The 12,496-nt window shown below is 52.0% G+C and overlaps 1 protein-coding gene across 5 annotated transcripts in view; it reads right to left on the bottom strand.

Moving 5' to 3' along the window:
* Window positions 1-7,512, bottom strand: part of HDAC4 (histone deacetylase 4) — a 296,704-nt gene extending 289,192 nt beyond the window's left edge. For all 5 annotated transcript variants that reach the window (XM_081243356.1, XM_081243357.1, XM_081243355.1 and 2 more), the window contains exon 1: window positions 7,407-7,512. The gene's annotated coding sequence lies outside the window, so the exon portion shown is untranslated. The remainder of the gene's footprint in view (window positions 1-7,406) is intronic.
* Between the last annotated feature and the right edge of the window lie 4,984 nt (window positions 7,513-12,496).

Below are 12,496 nucleotides of genomic sequence, written 5' to 3' on the forward strand. Positions count from 1 at the left end.
GGACCTAGAAGGGGGCTCTCAGTCACACTGGCGGAAGGAAGGAAGGGGGGAGGGAGGGAGGGAGGAGGGGAGGAGGAAGAAAGGAGGGAGGGAGGAGGGGAGAAGGGAAGGAGGGAAGGAAGGAGGGAGGGAGGAAGGAGGGAGGGAGAGAGGGAGGGAGGCAGGGAGGAAGGAAGGAAGGAAGAGCCACCTCGCTTGAGGATACTCCAGCCCCCCTTGCTGTGGGCAGCCCTAGCTTCTTGCCAGAGCCTGGGGGACAGCGCCATGCTGCAAGCACGTGCTCCAGAGAGGGGCCGGCTGGGCCACAGGCCGTGGGGGCCTCGACCAGGTTAGACCAGCAGAGGCCAGGCACGTGGCACCTCCCGGGAAACAGCAAGCACAGAGGGTCAGAAGCCTTGACTGCGCATAAGCAGCCTGCACACACATGAAGCGACAAGGCAGTCAGCCTGTCCGTCGGTCCAGCTCATCCCTCCTCCCGCGCTGCGGCCCTGGAGCCCTCAGGGCAGGCCACCATCAGGCCCGACGGCCTTTCCACCCTGTGGCAGCCCCGCTGCTCCAGCTGAAGAGGACCACGCTCCATTCCCAGCCCTCCTGTCTCCCCTCATCTGAGCCTGGCTCCTCCACCCCTGCTGCCCGTCACAGGCCCCCCGCCCCCCAGCCTCCCACGGCCTGGTGCACCTGTGTGTGGTTATCCCCACGCCTACCCCATCCCCATCGACGTCTAAGCTCCTTGCGGCTCAGGGCTTCCTGCCCGAGACGGGGCCACAGGGCCTGCCTCTGCCCACCCCAGCGCAGGAGCATCTGTGCAACTCCTCTGCTCTCACGGAAGACTTCCTACATGCGTTAGGTGCGGGCTTAGTATTTGCAAAATTATAACCGACCAATCAGAAACGTCTAAGAGACAGGTTCCCTACCACCGCCACTGCCACGGCTCCGCCACCCAAGACAGGCCGGTGGGAGTGGCAGGGGGGGAGCCACCAAAATTTCTCTTCCCAAGTTTGCGGAAGACCCGCCACAGCCAACAGCGGCACGCGAACCAGCTGATGGTCGCTTCCGCGAGATCGCACAGCTCCGCCAACACGGGCAGGACAGCACTCCCACCGGGGAGGCCAGCTCAAGGCTTCCAGGCCCTAAGAGCTGCCCAACTGTCGCAAGCTCAAACATCGACCCAACAAAAGCGCTTGACCTATGCAGACAGAATACCTCATAAACAACAGTAAACTAACACAGCCTGACATTCGCATTTTTAAACAGAGTGGACTCCAAAATGTTTACAGACGTGACCATAGGAAGGTATCATGTTAAAACTATGAGGTGAAATATGAAGTGATTAAATAACGTCATTAATTCCAATTTGAAACAAGCAGGGGAGCGGCTGGCCACCTGGAACACCGGCACCCTGGGCGATCCGGCCAAGGGAGGAGCCATGCGCACTGGCTGGGCCCCACGCACAATGGCCCCATTTGCCACTTGACGGCTGGGCGTTTAAGGCCCTTCTTCCCCTCGTTCCTCTCTGCATCACAAAACCCACTTCAGTTGTATTTATTGCAGCTACTTAAAAGCACATAATCTCCAAAATAAGAACCTAGAAGTTCCCAGATTGAGGCAGAAAGGAAGCAGGCAGATACCCAGAAGGGGCTTGAGGCCAGAGGACCGTGTCCACACCCAGCCTCTCCTCCCAAGGCCTTCGCTGTGCCCTGCCTCCAGCCACGCATTCGTTCATTCATTCAGGCACTGCCAGGCACTGGGCACAAAGCAGGAAGGAGGCCCTCGGGGCCCCTCCACCCCGTGGAGCACCCCCCCCACACACTGGTAAGAGAGGTGACATTAAACCACTAATGTCGCAACGAGCTATGGAAATTACAGAAGCGGATCCTGTTGGGAAGGAGTAAAAAGGATGTGACGCCATGTTTAACAGGGGACCAAAGGCTGAGCTTGGATTGAGGGATCAGAGAAGACAGATATGAAGAGAGGAAGTTCCAAGAACTGGAAACAGTGTGTGCAAAGGCCCTGGGGCCAAAGGGGGCTTACTGGAGAGCAAGGAAGCAAAGCAGGTAGGGGCTGAAGCTCAGTGAGAAAGACAGGTGCTATCAGACAAGGCAGGCCTTCCAGGATCCTAAGACATGACAGGGTTTTGAGCATGGTAATGACGGGTGCGGCTCTGCCTTGCAAGACCACTTAGGTGTCACGGCAGCACAACCTGGGCCAGAACCCGCCCAGAACCAGGAGGCCAGCACTGCCTTGGAGAGCTTACGAGAGTCAGAGAAACAAATCCCCTAAATTCTTCCAATGTTAAGCATATGTATCAACTTACCAACGACTTGGTTTTCCTCCTTTATAAATACTGGGGTTGAAGAGTATTTTCCCCCCATGGAAATATCAGCCTTTTTAAAAAAAGTATTACTATTAAAAAGTCACACAGGCTTACAGAAAAATTTATACAATACCAACATGTATAAAAAGACAATGAAAGTCACTCACATCCCATTTTCCTGACACCCCAGAAGGCCACTGTTATCACTTTAGAGACCCAAGTTCTTAAAAACAGAAGGGGTAGGTCCTGTTCCGGACCTGCTTTCTTCACTTAACACACTGCACACTTCTGCTGACCTCTAAGCCTGTGCATAGATTTCCACAGGATGAAAATACCACAATGTATTTTATAAGTATCACCTTTATAAATAATGTAGCAATAACATCCTGTACGTACCTGGATATCCATGTGCTTATCATACCCCTTCCTAAGAATAAATTCCAATAAGTAAAATTGCTGGAACAAAAGGAATGATCATTTAAAAATTTGACACATAAAACTTTTCTGGAGAGTAACTAAATAATTAATAATTAACAATAGCCAAAACTTATATTGTGCTTACTGTGTGCCAGGCCCTATTCTAAGCACTTTCCGTGTATTAACTTATTTAAATTTTACAAAACCCATGTAAGATAAAAATTATTATTATCACCACCAACAGGCGCCATCAAACTTAGCCTATGCTAATATGCTGGGCATAAACAAAATCTTTCAGCTAAATCTCTTTATTAGTAAAGCTAAGTCTTTTTTATTATTAGCCACTGGGATTTGCAGATTTATGTGCTCTGCTCATCATGCAAGAGGGATGCTCATCCTTTTCTTATTGGTTTGCAAAAGCTCTTTACATATTGACTATTGAGCGTATATAGGCATAATACGTTGTAGATTTTTTTTCTCTCGCTGTTACTTAACCTCACTTATGGAATCTTTTGACAAAGAGAATTTTCTTTAATTCTTATAATGTTAAATCTGTCGATATTTTCTTTAAAGTTTCTGGCTTGGTGTTAAAGGAGAATGGATTAAGTCAGTGATTTTTCAAAGTTTCTGAAACTCTTCCAAGATAATCCTACAGACAAGAGTGAAGGCCAGCCTAGTCTGGCTGAAGTGGACGTGGGGCACCAGGTGCCCTCCACTACGCTCACCTGCCCCCATGCAGCCTCAGGAGAAGATCCAAGCATGGGACACAGCCAACCCCGGCCAACAGCATTGTTCAGATCCTTTCCAGTTCTACAATGCCACACACAGCACAGAGGACAGCATGAGAAAGCCAGGATTATTTCCCAGACCCTACTGAAACACAGCATCACCTATGACAGCTCCGACACCACCCAATGCAACACTAAACCTAAAAGGTATTCCAACCTGTCCTCTTCTCAAAGAGGCTACACTCTCCCAAACACCTCGATGGGCCATGCTGAACTTCAACTTCAAGTCCGTCAGGGGCCCGGAAGCGGAGGCACGGAAGAGAGAGAATCAACATTTGGGACTCAATGCAGCAAGGGGTACCAGATGCTACATTTTCACATCTGTCTCAGGTTCCTCCTCTGCAAAATGGGTGTGGTAGCAGCCACCTCCTGAGGCTGTGGAGAGAGAGAAAGGGGGTACACATGGCAAGTACTTATGTCAGCTTGTAGCCCCAAGTAGGTGCTCATTAAACAGTAGCTACTGGTCTATGTTACATTTACCGTTGACCCGTGAACAGCCTGGGGGGAAGGGGTGCCGACCCCCCTGCCACAGTGGAAAACCTGAGTTATCAGTCAGCCCTCCGTATCCACAGTTCCACGTCCCAGATTCAATCAACCACAGATTGTACAGTACTACAGTACGAATTGAAAAAAGTGCACAGGTAGGTGGACCTGCACGGTTCAAGCCCATGTTGTTCAAAGGTCAACTGTACAAATATCATGATCTCCCCACCAGGAAAGAGGAAAACTAGTCTGGTTTCCACATCTGCTGCTACAGAAGCTGATCTGTCCCCACGGTGATGTGGAGGGTCGCTGTGGAGGCAGCCTGTGGAGGGCCCTGGCCCTTCCTCCCGGGAAGTGAGGAGAAGGCACGTCAGTCAGGAAAGGCAGCAGAGGGGCCACCCGCTCCCTAAACAGGTCCGCCCACCCCACCTCCTCGCTCACACAAGCCCATGAGGAGGAAATAACCTTACGAACAGAACTCGCTGATCTCAGATCAGTGATGCTTCTCCAAAAGAAACGTCCCGTGAACACATGCTGCTAAGGTGTGAGAAGATGCAGCATCACTTCTGACACAGGGCCCCTCATCTGACCTGGACCAGAGATGCTGTGCCTCCCTCTGAGGCAAGGCCAAAAGCCCTGAGCCCACTGCACACCAGAGCACACGCTGACTGACAGTCTTGAGACTGAAACCAAGCCCCCTCCAGACTGGCTCCCCGGGCCCCACCCCAGGACCAGCGGGGGCTGCAACCACCAGGGCAGGAACTCACCCTCTGCCTAGAACAGCGGGGGCTCAGGTTCAGCTTCTCAGGCCGCGGAGTGAGGGAGCATCCAAAGAGGCTGGGCCGGCGTGGACCCCCAGCTGCACAGGCAGTGATTCTGGTCCAGGGACCCAAAGCCTGGCCACAGCCCGTCGCCCCGCGACCCCCAGTGGCAGTTGTCTCCCGTCCTCTGCATCTCCCTCCCTCCCTCCCTCCCTCCATCAGGTACCAATCTATTTCTCATGGTAGCTTCCGAGTGATGAAAACCCGGCGTTTTCAATAGAGAACGGTACGGATGAATTCTCCAGGAGTGATGAAATGTTTCTTCTGCTCTGGCAATTACGACGGCAGAAAGTCGCCTTTCCTCGGGTGCCACCCCCAACATCAAAGGATGAGAATTCAAAGCTATTCATGCTGCATTGAAACCTCACAATGCAGCTGGAAAATGGAAGTCGATTACTGGACATAAATATGCAGTAGTTAAAAGGAAAGAGTTATAACGAAATTCAACTGCAGCAACCCCACAATGTGTGGAAACTTCCAGAACTGGAGTCCTCCTGGGAAACATCAAGAGGGGCATCCTTAGAAAGCAGGTTTCTGACCACTGAGTCAAGATCTGCGCTCAGGTGGCACATGGCCTGGGTGCCATGTTGTTTTGTCCATCTGGCTCCAGCAACAGGGCCCAAGGCCTCTGAGAACATGGCATTGAGAGATTTTTATTTTGCATGGCTGTGAAGCTGCTGACCACAGAACATTCTCTCTTGGCTCAGGGCTGCTTAGGCCACATCTGTCCTTGGTCCCTAGGCCTCGCAGGCCTCCGTGTAGACCACAGTCATCCACCCCCGCACACACCCCCAGCCCAGGGCTCTCCCAGGGGCACTCTTGCTGCCAGCTCCCCTCGAAGGAGAAAGAACTAACCCTAAAGAGGGCAGTGTTACATCTGCCTGCCGCATAAATCCTTCTTTTCTAATTGATTACTGCTCTCTTTAGGAAGGTATGTGATCTTTAAAATAAAAGCCCAGAACACAGAAAGCTATCGAAGTCTAACAATGTGTCAGGGTGTGTGTTTTTAAGGCAGGAAAATACTTCCCTCCCACACAAATGTGAGTTCTGGGGAAAGATGCCACAGATCCAAGGGAGTAGAATATCTGGGAAAGCTTGATGGGTCTTAAAAATAGATAATTGAACACAGATTTTAGAATTCTCAGGAGCTACCTGAAAAAAAGAAAAGAAAAATGAAATCTCACATATTTTTGATATCCAAAACTCCATTCTGATGAAACTTCTAAGAGGGTGGCATTTTGCATTTCCAATTATAATAGAGTAATTGTGTTGCCATAGTTACCGCAAAATTCTGCAATAACTTTTGTTGCTTTGTAATTGCTGTAGTGTATATTTGTGTACAAGCAGCTGAGTTTTGTTAATTCAATCCCTCTCCCTCCCTTCCCACCCCGCCCGCCCAATCACCACCACCACCTTTCCTAGCCCCATCCAAAGCACAGAATTATCAGAAGCAACTCAAACTCCAAGCAACCACCATCACATTACAAAAGAAAAAGTGAAACCAAGCCAAGGTGCAAACCCACCAGTATCCCCCCAGTCTTGCTGGGCTGGCGCTGGGCGAGGGCTGTTTACATGTTTACTCCCAGAACCCCTGTGCTTAGGTGGTTTGTGGGAATAAACAGAAAAGCCTAAATAGAGAAAAGAAGGGAAGCAAACTAACTACACAGGCCCTTTCCTCTCTCACCGAGGGCAGGCAGAGCTGCTGCAAGCAATTAGGTAGGTCTCTATAGTAATGCAATTAGGATTTAGTTAAGAAAGTCATTAGTTTTAAAATAACTTGAGTTTAATTTATGCAACACTTTATTTGAAAATTGTGTCACAGCAGGTCAATTTACAACATGCAATAAAGGAAACATTCATATCAGCTGCTGCAAGTTATTACAAATTTTTGATGTGCATTAAATGAGTACACTGGGTTCCACCCCCGGCCTTTCCAACTGATACGCACGATCTCCTGCTATAACAGTGTCAAATAATTCAACGCTAAATGTAAATACGAGATAATTTCCTTCTAATTCCATGGTGTGTGCTTGCAATGCCGGGAAACGCGGCTCCCGTCATCTGGGCAGGACGGGGCCGCAGCTCGGCCTGTGGGAAGCCTGCGGGCACCCACTCGGGTCGTGGACACCCCCACCCCTGCCGTTCCGGTCAGGGGCACACACCAGGCGACGGCGCACCCCGCCCGCCAGCCCCGGGAGGGACGTTTTTCTGCAAACTCACAGCCTCGACAAAGTTACATAAACGGCGCCCGCCCGGGCTCGGGAGCCCCCGGCCCACCTGCCGAGGGCTCGGCCTGGACCGGTGCGGACGCCCGGGGCCCGCCGGCCGTCCTGCCCCCGCCCCGCGGCGGCCCTCGCCGGCCGGGGCTGCAGGGAAAGGTCCGGGACGGGCTCCGGCTCAGCTCCGGACACCCGCGGGCCGGCGCCACGCGCGGCCTGGGCGCACGGGCCGGACCGGGCCGGCCGGGCGGACCCCGGCGTCCACCTGCCGGGCTGGGCGGCGGGGGCGTGGAGGCCGGCGGGCGGCCTGCGGGCGGGCGGGGGGCGGACAATGGCCCGCGGGCCGGGCCGGGGCAGCGCTTACCGCGGCGGCGGCGGCGGCGGGCGCTCTAGCCCAGCGCGGACGCTCCGAGCCGCATCTCCTCAGCCTGCGCCGCCACCACCACCGCGGGCGGCGGGCGGGCGCTCGGGCGGCGGCGACAGCGGGGACGCGGCCGCGGCGCGCCGGGCCCAGGCGGCTGAGGCGGCGGCGCGGGCGAGCGGCGGGCGGGCGCGCGGGCTCGGGCGAGGCGGCGGCGGGGACGGTGCTCCGCGGCGGCGGCCCCACAACCTCCCCTCCTCATTCACAAAAAATTGACCCACGTTGAACCATGATGCTGCTCCCCCCGCCAGCACAGAGCCGAGCGCTGATAGGCCAACCCCGACGCCCGTCAGCCGCCCCGGCCCCTCCTCCCCGCCGGCGGCCCTGCATCCATTGGCCGCGGCGGCCTTGCATCACCTCCCCTCGCGGGCCCCTCCCTCCCGCCCGGTTTCTAATGAAGAGCTCGTCAATTACGGCTCGGCCCCGCCCTCCGCCCGCCCTCCCCGGGCGCCCGGCCGCCCTTCCATTGGCCCGATGGGGCCGCGGGTACCGCCCCGCTTGCGCCCGCCCTTCGGCCCGCGGCAGCCAACCGCCAGGCCAGACGCCCTACGAAAGGCAGGGATGCTCCACCCCCGCCCGCCTTCCCGCACCCGTCCCGATCCCCATTGGCTACCGGAGCTGCCAGTCTCAGGGGCGGGGCTATCAGAGGACGCGCCAGGCGCCAGCCGCTGGGCGCTTGGCGGTTGAAAAAGTGCAGGGAGACTGGTCGGGTGGTGACTGTAAACACGGGCCCTGGCGAGCCGCACTCGCAGCCCCCAGAGAGCTGCCCTGCGCCGGCCCATTGGTCAGGACTGCGTGCCTGCGCGTCTGCTTGGCCCAGGCCGGGGCGCAGGCTGAGGCGGGGAGCCGGTAGAGCCCGGCCACGGTCTCCATCTTGGGTACTGGCAGTGGTCACGTGGTGCTGCCTTCTCCCGGAGACGCAGGGATGGTGCGAAGGACGAGTGCGCAGGCGCGGCGGGCTCCGCCCTGCCCCGCGGCGGGAACGCGGCCTTTGGGGTGGGGGGCCGGGCCGGTTGGCCTTCCCGGCGGTCGTGGGGCGGGCGCAGCGCGCCTGCGCCGGCGGGAGGGGCCGGTCTGCGCGAGCGCGCTGTGGGCGTGAGTGCGAGTCGGAGTTCCCCGGCCCGGGGCGGCGCCGAAGGTCGGCCCCCCAGGTGGTCCCAGCCGCGTCCACGCCGCGCGGGGGTCCCGGCCGGCCTGTTCACCCCCAGTGCTCAGCATTTGAAGGGTGCTGTGCTAAGTGACCGCGTGGTCCCTCGCCATGCCCTTCGGAGACCTGTTATGCCGTCCCCCCGGAGGGCGTGGTGGGGTCTTCGGTGACCACCCCCTTGGCAATTCCTTTTCCCCGGGGGTCTGACGCAGCTTCCCAGCCTCTGGGCGCCTAACGCTTTTCAGGATCCCGTGTGTCCACCGAGTGGGGAAAGCGCTGACTGCGCGGAGTTGTGATGCCCCTGAAGCAGCCCGTCCTTAGTGTCAGACCTGCGTGGGGACAGCCCTGCCGGGGGATCTTGGAGAATGTAGTCTCCGGAGAATAAAAGGCTAGGGCAATGGTGTTCAAACTGCAGCGCTTTGGAACTGGTTTGTTTGTTTATAAAACACTTCCTTTAGTAAAGTGCTGTATGGGATCTATGTTTTAAATTGAAATGGTTCTAGAATTAATTTGCTTCCATGAAACTTGATACCGTGCAGGAGACTGGAACCTCAGGATGTTTCACACCACTGCTCAAAAATCCGGAAATTGAACAGCCAAATTTTGTTAAATATGTTGTCTCTTAACTAAAGCTGCTTCTTTCCCAGAAAGCAGAACATGGAGAGCTCATTTAAGGACTGCATCCCAGAGTGTTTTTTCCCTCAGATATACAATGTTCTTGCTTGACAGGCTCTGTAACGTGAACCCAGAGACCAGAATTGTACTGAAGGCGATATGCAGGCAGGCCAAATAGAACACGAACATTACTTATCTTGAGAACTTGGTCGTGAAAGAAGAAAAAGCGGTGGAGAAACTTCTAGAAGTGAGGAGGTTATCAGAAATTGCTGGGTTAAGGGAGAGTCCTGATCTGACACCCTCTGCTCATTGTTACATCGAGAAAAAAGGCACTGATAAACCTTCATCACTGATTGACTTAAACTTGAGCTTTTACAAATACCACGGCCCAAGTGCTTTTTCAGAAGAGAAAAGTAGAAACAATTCTGTTTTAATAAAAATCACTGCTTTGTGTTATCTTCTTTTGTTTTGTAATAACGAATTTTTGATTTTTTTAAGTTCTCCAAAACTTAAAGTCAGATCGGAGAATAGGCCAGTTTAATTATCGATCTTAGAATAATCCTAGAGACAAACAGAGCTGAAACCCGACAAAGTCGACCTGTAGGATGTCGGCAGAAATGTGAGATTTCTTATTGTGAGGGCCTTTCCTTTTAGAAATGAGCAGAGATTAATTTTAATATTCTTGATCAGTGATTCTTGGAGGAAAAATGTGGTTATGTGGGTTTAAATACTATTTTCAAAAGGAAAATGGACAATTTTGCAATATGTATAATATCTTGAAATAATAAGTACTGATTAGAAAACCTTGGGCATTCTAAGTAGAAATGCCTAAGATAGCTTAACTTTGAAGCAGATAAATGGTGAATTGCAGATTTTTAAAACAGACATAGCTGAAGAAAATGACCACTAGTGACCTGGCCAATGATGGAAGCAGTACGCTAATCAAATTTTCACGGAAGGTGAAATAAGATCAGTGGCTGAGAAACATTTAGATGATAAAAATTAAGGTACAAAGTTATTTCACAGATTATTCAATGTGTACAATCAGGAGAAAATACAGGGGAAATGCTGCCTATACATCTAGTGAAACAGTTAATGAGAGAGACATGCCTGAATAAAAAGTCCCATGAAGGAGGAGTTCTGGGATGTGAATCGTAGGCGGGATTAATTAAAAGGTAGAATCCCATCCAGAGAAATGAGTAGGCCCCTTGTCGTGCCAGTTAGGCCTCCCCTGAAGTCCTGAGAACTCCTCCAGGGGAGTGAGGTATCTGGGAAATGTCGGGCCCCGATGGGGAGAAGAACCCCAATGCCCTTTTCTGGAGAAGAGGAACATGGGGTCCTGGGTGGCTGTGCCAGTCTGCAGGTCTCTGAGGGGCCGTCTGGCCAAAGGAGACCTGTTCATAGCCAGTAAGAAGATCTCAGTATGACAGAGGACTGCACAATAAAAGGCTGTTCTCTAACACTGTGGCTGAGGGCAAAGGGGGGGTGACAGCTCGAACACCAGGTAACATCCCCTTGAGGCATCCTACAAAGGCATTGTGCAGAGTTCCAACTCAAAGGGTTTTGTTTCAGAAGAAAACGAATCCCAATGTTAATAGAATGAAACAAATCCTTCCATCAGAAATAAAGATAGCCCCAAAGACTCAAAAAAAATTTTTTTTAATCTTGAATTAGAAGTTCAGCAAAGTGGCCAATTATAAAGATACAAAAAACAGACAAAAAACCCAGTAATTTTCAGATATACTAAACAATAGTTATAAATGTTAATATTTATTGAGCATTTGCTATGTGGCAAGCATTGTGCTAAGCACTTGATATGCATTAGAAACACATGATGGAAGATTCCCAATCCACATTAGCAAAAGAACATTTTCAATGCCTAAATGTAGTATGATATCCCAGTGAACTTCATGGGAATTGACAAAATGGTTGAAGAGTTCAGCTGGAAGGATAAACACTTGAGAAACAGCCCAAAAGAAGAGTAATGAGGGAGAAACTGTGCTCCCAGAAAGCAAAACATATTATCCAGGCTCCATAATGACAACTACATGGTCCTGGCTGAGATCAATGGAAAATAATAGAAAGTAAAGAAACGGCCCCAGGCAAGCAGAAGAACTCCGTCAGATATCCAGCCAGTAGGTGCACTCTGTGCGAGTACTGTTTGCTAAATATTTTGAACATCACTCCTGTAAGGATTCAAAATATAATAAAGGCAGCTTTACAAATCAGCGAGAAAACAGTGTGATAGAACCCTTGTTAATAATTTGGAGAGAAAAGAATAAAGTTGGATTCCTACCTCATCAAATGGAATAAAGATTTAAGTGTTAAAAAATGAAAGCCATAGGAGTACTAAGAAAAAGCTATCAGTGGACATTTCTATAGGGTTATGGAATAGAATACCACCAACAATTGTAAAGGGGAATACTGATAAATTTGACTGTGTTACAATTAAAATTTGGGGTACAATCAGCAAGGAACTAGATAAATCCCAATTGTAGCATATTCATACAAGGGAATATTACTCAGCAATAAAAAAGAATGAACTGATACAGATGAATGGATGTCAAACACATCATAAAAAATGCCTGAATATCAGTTTGAACATGATTGTATTTTGAGAAATTTAATTGCCGAGTGTCTTAGCCTAGGTCCCCCAGAGTAGAGCCTGACACAGGGCTTAAGTGCCAGCAGCTGCTTGGGACTGTGATCCCAAGGGGCAGGGGTGATGGAAAGCGGGGCTGGGGCTGGGGACAGAGAGGAAGGGAGTGTCGGTGCCAGGCTGTGTCATCCAGCTGGCCAGAACTGTCCACCTGGGGGGAGGGAAGAGCAGAGTGCTCTCCTGGGGAAGAGACCCCTGTGTGCGTGCAGGAAACAGGTTCTGCCGTTTGGACAGGGAATCCTAGGAATCCTACTCCCTGGTTACCTAGAGCAGGATCTAGAACAGGGAGCATGGGCCCCAAGTGAGTACCACCGCTCAGCCGTACACACTTCCCACCATGGGGGATAGATCTGCTGGAAGAGGGCCAGAGTGGGTCCTGGAGAGCATGAGCCCAGGCCAGGGGCCTCTCTTCTCAGGTCGAAGGGAGGGTCTGAAAAGCTCAGGCAGGAAAACCCTTGACCGGGAGGAGACTCCAAAGGGAAAGGGGAGAGGTGTGTACAAAGAGAGACTTGTTTCTATGTGCAGGGGCAGGATGCTGGGGACGGCACCTTAACTGTGTAATAGATAAGGTCACAACTGAGACACAGGGGCCAGCGCAGGCTGGTAGCAATA

Source organism: Mesoplodon bidens (genome assembly GCF_964165515.1).
Source record: "Mesoplodon bidens genome assembly, chromosome: 8".
NCBI classification, from domain to species: domain Eukaryota; kingdom Metazoa; phylum Chordata; class Mammalia; order Artiodactyla; family Ziphiidae; genus Mesoplodon; species Mesoplodon bidens.